This window comes from Budorcas taxicolor, chromosome 8 (genome assembly GCF_023091745.1).
Source record: "Budorcas taxicolor isolate Tak-1 chromosome 8, Takin1.1, whole genome shotgun sequence".
NCBI lineage: Eukaryota > Metazoa > Chordata > Mammalia > Artiodactyla > Bovidae > Budorcas > Budorcas taxicolor.
This window is the reverse complement of record NC_068917.1, coordinates 112,904,574-112,919,406: the sequence shown is the minus strand read 5'-3', so window position 1 is coordinate 112,919,406 and position 14,833 is coordinate 112,904,574.

Here is a 14,833-nt window from a genome sequence, read left to right as displayed (position 1 = left end):
TTGGACGCTTGGGCTGCGAGGAGGGAATCCAAGGACAGAGAGGGGCCGATACATCCAAGTTATTTGTGCGACTAGAAATGCTGCTTGCTCTGAGGCAGCGGTTTACAGGGAGGGGCTCATATCTGGGGAGCCCCACTGCCCCCGTGGACGCTCTGGTCCTAGTTTAGAGGGGAGGAACCAGGCTCCAGGTCATGACTTGCCCCTGATCACAGAGCTACAGATGGTAGAAAAAGCCTTTTCCCCTTGAGCACTGGCCACTGGGTGCTTGGAGGACCTGTTTTGCCCTGGGGCTTGCAGGCACCCGCCCTCCCAGCCCCACCCTCTGCTTCCTCTCTCTCGCTGGCAGTGCAAGAACTTTATTTTCTGAAGGCACAAACTGTTCCCGGCATAAAATCATCCCCGAGAAGATATACTTTCCTGGGTGACTTATCGTTCTTTGTGTTTTTAGTGCTTTAAGATTTTTATGTTTCCAATAACCCAAAGAAAGATGATGGATATATAATAACACTGAGCAATAACAGACTGTATTTACAAACACATATATATGCTCCATCAAACATACATATTTTTATACCTCTCAGCCATCTTTCTGGGGCAGCTGCATTTTTTTGAATTACACGGTGTAAGCAATGAGCCTATCATCCTGTTCACACATCCATAAATTACCCAGAGGGAGCAGGGCATTCGGAAAGCATCCCTGCTTGAAATCACCTGCGAATATATTTCCCCCTCCTTTTCCCGGGATGGCTCATCTGGGAGTGGGGTGGTGGGCATTTTAGAGCAGGAGGGAGAGGTCTGCACTGGCAAATAAGAGTTTTGGTTCAAGAGGTGTGCTGGCTCTATTAACGATTTGCTGTGTGATCCAGGGAAAGTTGCTTTGCCTCTCTGGGCCTCAGTTCTCCCATCTGTGAAATGGGTAACTGAAACCAGAGAGGAGAGGCTCTTGGCCTTGGCAATGACAACAGGGAGACCCGGATCAAGACCAGGTCTTTTCCGTGTCCCCATCCTGTTGGGGCTCCAGGGGTTACATCTCTTGCAGGTAGGTTTTGAGTATCAAACGCTCCTCTTCTTTTCCCTGCAGTGGCACCTCTAGACACCTTGGCCAAGCCCAGACTTTGGGAAAAGTCACAGATTTGCAGTTTTGAAGGGGGTGGCCTCATTCATCATTTCCCGTATTGCGTGAAATGAGTTTTCAGGCTGAATTTTAACTTCCTAAGAAGCTGTAGAGGAAATGGCACGTTGGAGGGGTAAGTTTTGAAGGCGACAGAGTCCGGGGAAGGCGGAACACTCCTTCCAGGCGGAGGAACGTGGAAACCCACGAGCAGGACCATGTGTGGCACAACTGCCTGCCGTGCTCACAGCTGAACTCAGCCCGAGCAAGCCGGGGTTTTCATGCTCATCTTTAATTTACCCGCCTGGAGTTTTTCAGGTCACCATGCGTTATTCATGAGCCCCTCGTGAATGTAGCATCCAAGGCCCTGGATAAAGAGATGCCAGAACCAATGAAACACAAAATCCTGTTCCTAAAGCTTTCAGAGGCTCAACCCGGTGAGTCTCGAACAGAGGAGCCGCGGCTGGACTCTGGGGAATTCCGCTCCACTCCAGACTTCGCTGGGCTGCATCTGCAACTGAAACTATGCTCAAGGGTTCTTCCCTTAGGAAGAAAGACAAAACCTGATGAAAAGTTGAACCTTCATCCCCCAGGCTCTCAGCAGAGGCTTGCCAGCCCCACCCTTACTTGGTTCTTGCCAAGGAGGAAAACGCCCCGAATGGTTGACTGCTATGTTTGAGGGTGGGTGCCTATGGAATCTGAAGCAGAAGAAGAAACGGAAGAAGAGAAAAGCAAGCCATGCAGATAGTTTATTAAAGAAGTCTTTCAACGTTGCATTGTCCATTCCCTCAGCTCTCTGCAGTCCCTATCTGAACCCTCATTGTCTCTTGGCACCAGGCTAAGCTAAGCAATTCACACTTAATGCTCAAGGCAAACTCGGGAGAGAAGGGGGTTGTCCCCATTCTACAGAAGAGGAGGTTGAGGCTCAGAGAGGTCAGGTTATTTTTCCAAGCTTTTTTACAACAAGCCCAGAAAATAAGCCCAGCAAACGTAAAACAAGGGAAGCCCGTCCAAGCATGTGGGATGGACCTGGTTAGTTCTTTGGGCAACGAGGGCTTAGTTCTACTGGGGAATCTCAGCAGAGTCATGTAGAAGATGCCTCAAAATTGTCCATGTGGGATACAGAGGGGATATTTCTGTTCTAGTTTATTTTGGTCAAAGGATGCCTTTGTTGTTTTGTCGCTAAGCTGGGAGAAATATCAACAACCTCAGATAAGCAGATGCTACCACTCCAGTGGCAGAAAGTGAAGAGGAACTAAAGAGCCTCTTGACGAAGGTCAAAGAGGAGAGTGAAAAAGCTGGCTTAAAACTCAACATTCAATAAATGAAGATCGTGGCATCCAGTGCCATCACTTCATGGCAAATAGAAGGAGGAAACAATGGAAGCAGTGAGTATTTTCTGGGGCTCCAAAATCACTGTGAATGGTGACTGCAGCCATGAAATTAAAAGACACTTGCTCCTGGGAAGGAAAGCTATGGCCAACCTAGATAGCATATTAAAAAGCAAAGATATCACTTTGCAGACAAAGGTCCATTTAGTCAAAGTGATGGTTTTTCCAATAGTCATGCCCAGCTGTGAGAGGGGGGCCATAAAGAAGCCTGAGCGCCAAAGAATTGATGCTTTCGAACTGTGGTGTTAGAGAAGACTCTTGAGAGTCCCTTGGACTGCAAGGAAGTCAAACCTGTCCATCTTAAAGGAGATCAACCCTGAATATCTGTTGGAAGGACTGATGCTCAAGATGAAGATCCAATACTTTGGCCACTGATGCAAAGAGCCAGCTCATTGGAAAAGATCCTGATGCAGGAGAAGATTGAAGGCAAAAGGAGAGGGTGGAAGAGGATGAGATGGTTAGATAGAATCACTGCCTCAATGAACATGAATTTCAGCAAGCTCCAGGAGATAGTGAAGGACAGGGAAGACTGACATGCTATAGTCCATGGGGTCGAAAGAGTCAGAACTGACTTAACGACGGAACAACGAAGCCGCTAAGTTGTGTCCAGCTCTTTGTGGCCCCGTAGACTGTACCCCACCAGGCTCCTCTGTTCATGGGATTCTCCAGGCAAGAATACTGCAGTGGGTGGCCGTTTCCTTCTCCAGGGGATCTTCCTGACCCAGGGATCAAACCTGGGTCTCCTGCACTGCAGGCAGAGCTTTCACTGCTGAAACACCAGGGAAACCAGGGAAGTTCAGAGGGACCTTAGTGTTTTTTTTTTTTTAACTTCCTCACACTTCCAGGTTTGTGCATTGTGGTGGTTCATCTTATGTGTCATCCTGAGTCACGGATGACTAGATATCTGGCTAAGCATGATTGTGGGGTGTGTCTGTGAGAGTGTTTCCAGAAGTGATCGCTATTTCAGTCAGTAAAGTAAGTAAATCAGATGGTCCTCTCCAGCGAGGGTGGGCGTCCTCCAATGCCGTAAGGACCAATAGAACAAAAATGTGGAGAGGAAAGGAGCATTCTCTTCCTCTGCCTTACTGCTTGAGCTGTGGCGTTAGCCTTCTCCAGCTTCTGGGTCGGGACTCATACCATTGATTCTCCCGGTTCGCAGGCCCTCAGAATCAGCTGAAACTACACTACTGGCTTTCCTGGGTCTGTAGCTTGCAGATGACAGATCACAGGACTTCTCAGTTTTCATCACTGTATGAGCCAATTCCTTGCAACAAATCTCTTTATAAATATATGTATATCTATCATCTCTCTATCATGTCCTATCGGTTCTGTCTCTCTGCAGAACCCTATAAATGCGTGCAGCAGAATGAATAGGCAGGTTTGCAAAGGCACCGTGTTAGGGCAGAGAGAACTCAGGGTAGAAAGCAAGAGACAGTATAGCTGAGATACAGTTCTATCAGGCTACACCTGACTGCAGCGGGTTGCCATAGCAACAGCTGGGGCAAAAAGGGCGCCAAGAGGAGGTAAGAGAGGTCACTACATGATATCTGACCCAGTCCACCTCTTGCAATGCTGTGCCCAGCATTGAATGCAGCCCACTCTAGAGTCTACACAGTAGTCATTGGCTGAAATCTCAGTCAGTGTTGATGAATCGGTCAAATCACAGTCCCTACTGTTGCAGCAGACCCTAAGCCATAATTCCCTTTATCATCTCTTACCTCTGCAGCCATTCTAGATTTCCTTCCTTTACCCTTGGAAGATGCTTCAGCACATCTAGGTTATTTACTTCATGAGGCAACTGAAAACTTATTTCTGAAATGTCAGACCTCTGAGTTGCTTGATTTTTTTCCATTGCAAAAGGTTGTTGCAAAACCATTTGCAGCTACCATGTGTCATGAAAACACCAAGAGGTGTCTCAGGGAGTCCCCTGGGTCCCAGGCATGCTTCTTTGTGCCACATTAGTAGAAGTATCAGGGTAGATGACACACCCCCATATTGTTTTTCCTTTCTCAGGGTAACTTTCCCTCTGCATGCCATAGGAATTAGGAGATAGGAATGGGAAGCCCAAGTACCACGATCAACCCTGCTTTCAGTCTTGATTCCAGGATCTATATATTCCAGCCATCAGTGACCCAGAACCATAAACCTCATCCAACAGGACAGTACGCCCACTTCTCAGGTTGTCCCAGAGCTGGGCTGGCAGCTGCGGTCTTGGTCGGAGGAAGGGCTGGAGCTGGAGGAGTTAGAGCCAGAGCCCGTGAGATCTGGAGCTTCTCCCCTGGTGCCGTGGTGGTCTCCATCCTGTCAGAGGGTGCCGCTGGGGGTCAAGGGCACGGGAACTGCAGCCCTGAGCAAACTCAGCTTGTTCCCGAAGGGAGTGGCAATTGCTGCTGAAAGCTTGCTGCTGCGAGCCGAGTGTTACGCTGGGATTTGTGACCCCCGGAGGAGAGGATTTTGATCCGGGGTCAGAGACAAGGCCTGACTTCTTGGAGCTTTTTGTGTAGCAAAGTTTTATTAAAGTATAACAGGGATAGGGAAGGCTTCTGACATAGACATTAGAAGGGGACAGAAAGAGTGCATGCTTGCTAGTTTTTAGTAAGGCATTTTATGTCTGTTGGTGGGCTTCCAATCAGATAAAAGAAACACCTCAAGGCTGAGAGAGTTTCACCAGGCCCCTCTCCCACAGTATGCACTTTTGAGATAGGATGGCATGAGGTGTGTCATCCCCGGCCATAAGATAATTGACATGAATACCGGTGTGTTGAGCCATTATCAGCCCAAGGTTTGAGAAAAGAAAAGAAAAAAAAAAAGATTGGTCTCAGGCAGAACAGGTTTCATCAGCAGAGAAGGGGGAGGAACCTGCCACTTGCCCTTTATTTCCTCCTGCTGCTTGGGGACCGCCGGCCTTCCCGCCTGTTACCCTCTCACTGCCTTATCAAGAAGGTGGGTAGAGACAAATTTTAATCCTCTGTCATCTTGATTCCGAAGACGCTGTCCTACTGGCGAGACAAGGATTGCTGCCCAGGACATGAGCCCTCTCCTTCTTTAATTATGCTTTTATGACCACAAATTCTCTCTTGCTTGGAGAGGACTTAGCTGTAGCCATCCTCTATATTCTTGATTCTTGGTTTCAGCACTGATGATGAGCAACTTCATGCAACAATCATGCTTTCGTGGATCCTTTATCCCAAGGTGCCTGCTACAGCAACAGAATCTTCAGTCCTGGCGTGAAGAGTGGGTCTCCAACACTAACACTACCGTTCCCTCAGTTCTGAATCTTTCAGCAGTTATCAAATCTTATCTCTCCTTGTCTCTTCAGGAGAACAAATCTTCATTCTCCAAGGGAAGACTCTGAAGGAATGACATGATCTGAGTTTTGTTACAGAACTCTTACTTGCTAACATTTATTGGACACCCACTGAGTGCCAGGAGCCATTCTAAGCATTTTACATATATCAACTCATTTAGTCTTTGCAATAATCTTAAGATGAAAGTATAGTTTCCATGCCCAGTTTTCACCTGAAAAAGCAGCCAAACAAAACCCCAAACCAGGTACAGAGATGTTAAGTGTTTTGCCTGAAGTCACGTACCGAGAAGTGGGACAAGAAGTCTGAAACCAGAGCCTGCAATGTAACCGTTATGTATTCAACCTCATTATGTATTCAGCTCATAGACTGCAGTTTGGAGAAGGACAGTAAGCTGCCAGACTGGAGTCAGGGAGACCAGTCAGGAATGATGGCAAAAAGCCACATGGTGACCTGGACAGAGGTTAGGGAGTCTAGGATGGGGAGAACCTGGAGTCATGGTAATTTAAGTGACAGACACCACTGGATTTGATGTTGTGGGGTTCTTGTTGCTGCCTTGCCCACCTCCCCCAAGCTCTGCCACTTCCTGGCTTAATTTCGATGGCAGTTGTCGTTGTTCAGTCTCTAAATTATATCTGACTCTTTGCAGTCCCCATGGACTGGAGCCTGCCACGCTCCCCTGTCCTTTGCCATCTCCCGGAGTTTGCTCAAACTCAAGTCCATTGAGTCAGTGATGCCATCCAACCGTCTCATCCTTTGTCACCCCCTTCTCCTCCTGCCCTCAATCTTTCCCAGCATCAGGGTCTTTTCCAGTGAGTCAGCTCTTCACATCAGGTGGCCAAAGAATTGGCTGTATCCATATCCTTTTTTTCCAGAAGGCTTTCTCTGAGGTTGGGGAACTGCCTATGGGTAAGACAGATCCAAGTGCCAAGAAATTAACATCACTCAGGAGTGCCCTCCGCCAACAAAGGATGTGATTCAGGCATGTTTCTACATCATTTCCTCAAGTTTCCATGTGGAATTAAACTTCAATTGCCCACAACACAGATGGCTGGATAAACACATCCATGGTTGATTTCTTTCTCGTCCCTGTCTCATTTCCTCACTCCTCTACCCTGGATTTCCTGCACCTTCCAAAGAAACTGCCTGCCTGCTGCCTGCTAAGTTACTGCAGTCACGTGTGACTCTTTGTGACCCCATGGACTGCAGCCCACCAGGCTCCTCTGTCCATGAGATTCTCCAGGTAAGGATACTGGCGTGGGTAGCCATGTGCACATTCCAGTGGTCATGTGTGGATGTGAGAGTTGGACCATAAAGAAAGCTGAGTGGTGAAGAACTGATGCTTTTGAACTGTGGTGCTGGAGAAGACTCTTGAGAGTCCCTTGAATTGCAAGGAGATCCAACCAGTCCATCCTAAAGGAGATCAGTCCTGGGTGTTCATTGGAAGGACTGATGTTGAAGCTGAAACTCTAATACTTTGGCCACCTGATGCAAAGAGCTGACTCATTTGAAAAGACCCTGATGCTGGGAAAGATTGAAAGTGAGAGGAGAAGGGGATGACAGAGGATGAGACGGTTGGATGGCATCACTGACTCAGTGGACATGGATTTGGGTAAACTCCGGGATTTGGTGATGGACAGGGAGGCCTGGCGTGCTGCAGTTCATGGGGTCGCAAATAGTGGGACACGACCGAGTGCCTGAACTGACTGACTGGCTGAGCCATTCCCTCCTCCAGGAGGTCTTCATGACCCAGGGATCAAACCTGCGTCTCTTGTGCTCTTGCGTTGCAGGTGGATTCTTTACCGCTAAGCCACCAGGGAAGCCCTCCAAAGAAACTCCTTGTATTTAAATGCTTCTCTCAGGGTTTGCTTCTGGGAGAAACCCAGATGTAGACAGAAGCAGGGGACTACGGAGAGTAAAGGAGATGTGAGTCAGAGAGACTTTTGAAGGATCAGGTGTCTGACTTGGATGACATCCTGTGATACCTGGAACTCTGGGACAGGGTGCATCTGGGTGGAGATGGGAGCAGACAGTGAGCTATACTTATGCCCTTTTGATCTGAGATGTCTGTGAGCCATCTTGGAAGGGAGGCTCTCCAGGCGTTGGCTCTGTGGATCTGGCGTTCAGGAGAAAGTTAAGGGTGGACGAGAACCCGTGTTAGAATCATCCGTCATTCATGAATCACCTCTAGGCGTGGGCGTGCCTGTGTCTGCACTGTCTCCTGAATCTCATCTGATCTTTCCTCCCCAGCTCCTACCCAAACGGAAGGAGAGATTGTGGGGGTGTTTTTGTGGGTGGAAGCCAAGAAAGTGCTATTAGAGGGAAAAGAGAGGAAGCACGTTGATAAAGAAGGAGCATTTATTGAAGCTTTGTCAGTGAATGCAAGCAAATTGCTGAAACATTAAAAAGTGTGGAAGATTTTTCTCTGCTCTGCAGGGAGTGTCTTTTCAAGGGATGTGGTCAGGAGCGTGGTATACTTGTTCTCAGCTGGTGCTGCAGACACTCTGAGAGTTCACTGGTGAAATGACTCGGGCTTCCTAAGGCCAGTGTGGAGACATCACCAGGCCTCCTTTGCATCCTACACTCTCTGCCAGAAGTGTCTTTGAGGAGGTCGGGTATAACATCCTACCTGACAAATTTCTAGCTGGAAGTTGCTTTGCTAACTGGAAGTTGTCATTGAGTTTAGATTCCCTGGGAGATGAGGAGCTCATTTCTTTATCAGGAAGACCATCTTCACGATTGGACAAGCATCCATTGTTACATAGTTCTTTTCTGAAGCTCAATTATGTCTCTCATCATTTCCGCTTGTGAGCTCTAATGTTAATCCCTCACAAATGCCACACTGACCTCCTCTCTTCCTTGCATGTAAAGAAATAAATAAAGAGGGAGTGGCTGACCAGGCTTCCTTGTCTTTTTGTTTGGACTGAACTTTGTTTCAGAGAAGGCAATGGCACCCCACTCCAGTCCTCTTGCCTGGAAAATCCCATGGACAGAGGAGCCTGGTAGGCCTGCAGTCCATGGGGTCGCTAAGAGTCGGACACGACTGAGCGACTTCACTTTCACTTTTCACTTTCACACGTTGGAGAAGGAAATGGCAACCCACTCCAGTGTTCTAGCCTGGAGAATCCCAGGGATGGGGGAGCCTGGTGGGCTGCCGTCTCTGGGGTCGCACAGAGCTGGACAAGACTGAAGTGACTTAGCAGCAGCAGCAGCAGCAGAACTTGCGTTTGGTCATTTTGTTCCCAGAGGTGGGGACTCAGTCCTTCCTAGGTAATGGTCAACCAGAGTCAAAAGCTCAAAGCCAGGGAGCCTGACACCCTGGGACGTGCAGGTGGCATGCATGCTGCCCTGTCCTCGGAGACACGTTCTTACTGCAGGCATCCTGCACCCCCATGGCTGGCAGCCTGGAGGAAGAGCTTCAACCTCTTCACCATCACTTCTCAGAAACACAGCTGTTTGTTTGATAGAGAGATAGGTAGGGAAAGACGGAGAGAGAGAAAAGACCTAGGATATCGAAATGAATGATGTTATGTCCATCTTGTCTCTCAGGCCAAGTTGCTAGTCAGCTCTAGAGCCTCTTCCCCCTCCTCAAGTCCTGTTGAGTTTGCCTCCTTCTAAACGCATCCCCCGTCCACCTACTTGGCTCCATCTCCCCGTCATCATTCTGTCCAGTTCACTGTCGTCTGGATTAGTCAGCAGCCTGCCCCCTATGCTTTCCAATGCCCACTCTGTATAGCAGCCAGAGTTATCTTCTTGAAATTCAAGCTCCCCAGGTCTCTATCCTGTTTAGAATTCTGTACAGGCTTCCTAGTGTTCTTAGGCCAAAGACCAGCATTTTCTGAAAACCATTGCATGATCTTGGGCCCCATTCTCCTGCCAAGCTTTTCCCCAGCGGAGAGATGCAGTAAGCATTACTGAGAGATTTTAGAACAGGCTTCCTCAACCTCAGCACTCCTGGTATTGGAGCCAGGTAATTCTTTGTTTCGAGGCGTTGCTGTGTTCCTAGCTCAATGTTGACACATCTCCCCAGGCTCTGTTGTTAGATGTTAGCACGCCTTCCCTTCAGTGGTGACAATCAGACATGCTTCCAGGGACTTCACTGGCAGTCCCACATGCAGTGGTTAAGACTGCATGCTGCCAATGCGGGAGGCAGGGGTTCGATTCCTAGTTGGGGAGCTAAGATCTCACATGCTGAAACACACAGCGAAAACACTGGAAGAAAAAAAGAAAGAATACATTTGAAAGAAAGAAAGAATACATTTAAAACAAACAAACAGAAAGCTATTAAAAAAAATCTTTCAGACTTTGTCAGATGTCTGTTGGGGGATAAAATAGCCTGTGGTTGAGGCACGTTGCTCTAGAGTAAGACTCAGGTATGAGTCCCCTCCTAGTTCTGCCTCCTGATGCTCGTGCGATCTTTGGGAGGTCACTTGACCTTTCTGTGCCTCAGTTTCCTCATCTGTAAAATGGGGTTACTAATAGGACTTGCTGCATGGGGCTACGACAGTCAAATCAGAGCATTTAGTACAGTGCTTGGCCACACAGCTCCAAGAGTATTATAAATAAGTGCCCCATAAATATGTGTCAGTTATTATTATCGCTCTCATTGCTGTCATTGGTTTTCTCCAAAATGACTTTGGCGGTGGGTTTATAGTGAAGAGAAAAGTTCTTCAGATACATGCCTCTGCCACCTGCCCCACCCCACCTGCCCCCCTCCCCCACTTTCCCCCATAAAAAGCAACAGCTTCTTTTTAAGCCGAGGAAGAAATCAACCTGTATATATATTTTTTTCCCTTGAAAAGTCAGTTTCTTGAGGCGATGAGCATAAATGGGCTCTTCTCCTTTGGGAGACCATGGCCTTTTCCAGGGGACGGTTTAATCTTTTGGAGACAGATGAATATGAGCTGCCGTAATCCTGCAATGCTACCAGGAGAGTTGGGGAGAGGGAGAGAATTTCAATAGGGCCTTCGAGACTCTTAGGGTGTTTCAACAATAGCACTTTGAGGCTTGAACTACCCCTGTGACACATTCCTGGAAATAACAACATGGGCTGATAAGCGGGAATTTCATGGGTGGAAAGAGGGAAGGTCATGTCCTTCCCAGGGTTGTGTTCAATTTCCCCCAGCAGGCAGGTATGTGGAATTATTTCTATTTTTAGACTGGGAAACTGAGGTTCAGAGAGGGAAAGGTGTCTGCCCAAGGACACATGTGAGTTGGTGTTGGAGTAGCTTTCAGGAGTGTTTTTAAAGAATATTTATTCATTTGGCCACGTTGGGTCTTAGTGGCAGCTTCAGGGGTCTTTGTTGCAGTGCCCGGACTTCTCTCGAGCTGTGGCTCTCTGGCCTGGTGCCTTGTGGCATGTGATCTCTCTGTTCCTTGACTAGGGATTGAACCCGTGTCCTCTACATCACAAGGCGGATTCTTAATCTTTGGACGGCCAGGGAAGCTCTGGAGACAGAGTTTTTAAAAATTTAAGTATAGTTGACTGACTTACAATATCATAAGGCATGCGAAGTCACTTCAGTCGTGTCCGACTCTGTGTGAGCCTGTGGACTGTAGCCCTCCAGGCTCCTCTGTCCATGGGGTTCTCCAGGCAAGAATCCTGCAGTGGGTTCTAGTAGCCATGCCCACTATATGGTGGAGAAGCCATGTCCTCCTCCAGGGGACCTTCCCCACCCAGGGACTGAACCCGTGCTCCAGGGGATCTTCCCCACCCAGGGACTGAACCCGTGCTCCAGGGGATCTTCCCCACCCAGGGACTGAACCCGTGCTCCAGGGGATCTTCCCCATCCATGGATTGAACCCATGCTCCAGGGGATCTTCCCCACCCAGGGACTGAGCCCACGTCTCTTGCGTCTCCTGCATTGGCAGGCAGATTCTTTACCACTAGCACCGCCTGGGAAGCCCACAGTAGTATAATACATATTACACCGTTCCTTCGTCTCCTCAGACCCTCTTTCCACTTCCCCCCCACTCCCCGCTGTGCTGTGTTCTGGGAGGCCAGCCTTGAGGGACTGTATCAATGGCTTCCTTTATTTTGGATTCTTGTTGAGTTTGGCCAAAGGGGAATCAATAGCAGGAGATTGAAGGACGGAAGGAGAGAGAGGTCAAACTGATTTCTCTTCTCTTTCCTCCCTCCCAAGAGGCTCCTGCTCAGCTCCAGCCACTCTCCTGGGTTTTAGTAATTGTTCCTCCCCTTCCCCTCTCAGACCTGGGAGTGGTGACTCCAGAGCGCTGCACGAGCCCTTGTTGGTTTTCACTAGCCTTGCCCTTGCCTTTGTCAATAAGAGATTTTATGAAATTAATCTCAATTACCACGTTTGAGTATGCTTTCCAATTCCTGCTGAGCCTCTGATATAGCAGGTCTTCAGGGAGCTCAGTGGGCATGTGAGCTAAGTCACGTCAGTCGTGTCTGACTCTGTGTGACCCTATGGACTGTACCCTGCCAGGCTCCTCTGTCCATAGGAGTCTCCAGGCCAGAATACTGGAGAGGGTTGCCAGGCCCTCCTGCAGGGGATCTTCCCAACCCAGGGATCGAACCTGCATCTCTTATGTTTCCTGCATTGGCGGGCAGGTTCTCCACCATGAGCACCACCTGGGAAAGGAAAGTGAAAGGAAAGTGAAGTCGCTCAGACATGTGTGACTCTTTGCGACCCCATGGACTGCAGCCTACCAGGCTCCTCTGTCCATGGGATTTTCCAGGCGATAGTACTGGAGTGGATTGCCATTTCCTTCTCCAGCGGATCTTCCCAACCCAGAGATGGAACCCAGGTCTCCCGCGTTGTAGGCAGACGCTTTACCCTCTGAGCACCAGGGAAGGCCAACCACCTGGGAAGCCCCAGGGATCTCAGAGCAAGAGGGTAAAACCTAGGTGTACCTTCCTCAGGTTCTGGGTTCTTGCGGGCCGTATTCTGTTCATCTCAGAGCTCTCACTGCAGCGCCAGGCACAGAGTGGGGGCTCAGTGAAGGTTTGTTGGCCGGAATTAATGGGATTTGTAATTAAGACAAAAAGAAGTGAGGGCAGTGAGCTCCACCTCCCTGAGCTTGCCAATGCTGTGCTCATTGAAAGGACATATTGGTAAGTGGCAGGAGACACAGACAGACTCTGTGATCAATTATCAGCTATGCAGCCACACCCTCAGAGTCCTGTTGGGCTTATGGAAGGTCCATCAGGGAGTCCGGTGACCTATTGTGACATGTTTGCAAAGAGCAGCTTCTTAGTGGAGACTCGAGATAAGGGAGTGTGAGAAGCTCAGAGGAAGAGCTACCTACTCAAGGTCACACAGCTGGAGGCACAGAACCGACCCAAAGCTTGCGACCAGCGGCTGTGACCACCCACTGGGCACTTACTGTGGTCAGCTGGGTTGCTTCGCTTGTCTCAGTTCTCCCAACAATCTCACGAGGAAGATGTCATTAGCTCTTTTCACATGTGGTGAAACTGAGGCCCAGAGAGGTGAAGGGATTCATCCAAGGCCACACAGCTGAGAAGACACACAGCTAGGATTCAAATCTGACTTTAGAACTATGTCTTTCTCCTGCAATTTCTTCTTTGTGTCTAGAGCTCCTCCCCTAAGATTTATTTGCTTCTAAGAATGCTTGCTAACTCTAAACACAGGTTGGAATTCAAAGAGAAAGAAGGGGAAAAAAGTAAATTGTATAATTTGGGGGTAATTTAACTTTTTGAGACAAGGAGGCAAATGGACCAGGTCTGGACCGCCCTGGCTTCTGCCTGCTGCCCCTGTCACATCACAGTGGGGCTGGCCAGAGGGGCCCCGTGCACGGAGAGAGCCGGGGCAGACAGGGCCACCCATGTGTCCCCATCAAGGTGTGCTGTTCCTGCCTGGTTTGTACAGAGCTGGAAAGACCCTTCTTCCTGCTAAGAAGCAACAGCTCTGGGGCTACAGATCCAACAAGGGATTCTAGAGTTTTAGTCATTCATTCATTCATTCATTCAGTTAAGACCAAGCACCTTCTTTTCGATAGCACTGGAGAGGCCCTGGTGAGTAAAATGCCTTGGCACTTGTCCTCGTGGAGTGGAGAGTCTTCAGGGGAAGGGGGCGTTATTCGAGCTACCGTGATTGCATGCTTTGATTATCATGAGAGGTGAGGCAGAAGAAGTGATATTTAACTTGAGACCTGAGTTCAGGGTGTAAGAGCCTGTGCGAGGAGAACCTACAAAGGCCAGTGGCCCAGGAGCAGGTTGAAGAACCTGGTTATCCCATAGGCAACTGGGAGCCACTGGAGGTTTCAGAGCAGCCTTGATAAGAATTGGAGGCCGGCCATGGCTGCGTGATGGAGGGCTGCTTGGGCGGGGTGGCACCGGAGGGAGATGAGTCCATGAAGACAACTCAGGGAGGACTGGGTTAGCGATGATGCCAAACTTCATGAACACAAGGGGAGCAATGGGGAGAACTGGATGCATGAGAGGGAGTTTAAGGGATAAGGGTCATCAAACAGAGATTAGAAGAGCAGGACTAGTTTCGCACAACCCTTTGGAACTAGTTGGGTTTTCTATAGTCTTGTACCCTAAACGTCAAAGCTGCACCCCAGATTTCAGACAACAAACCAGATCCTACTCTTCTTTTTGCCTCTGGTCCCTGTGCTCTGAGGGTCCCCACTCTTAATCCATGCTATGACCCTAACTTCAGCACTATTCATTCAGAAAGCATTTATTGAGCACCGACTGCATGCCAGGTCCTGTGATACCTTCTGGGAACCACAGCAGTGAACAAATTAGGCAAGATCCCTACCCAGTTGGGTGAAAGTGAAAGTGTTAGTCACTCATTCGTGTCATGGGGTCTTTGAGACCCCATGGACAGTAGCCCACCAGGCTCCTCTGTCCATGGGATTCTCCAGGCAAGAATATTGGGGTGGGTTGCCATTTCCTTCTCCGGGGGAATCTTCGTGACCCAGGGATCGAACCCAGATCTCCTGCACTGCGGGCAGATTCTTTACCATCTGAGTTACCAGGGAAGCCCCCACCCCACCTCCACTTCTACTAACATTTTAATTGGGAAGACAAACCC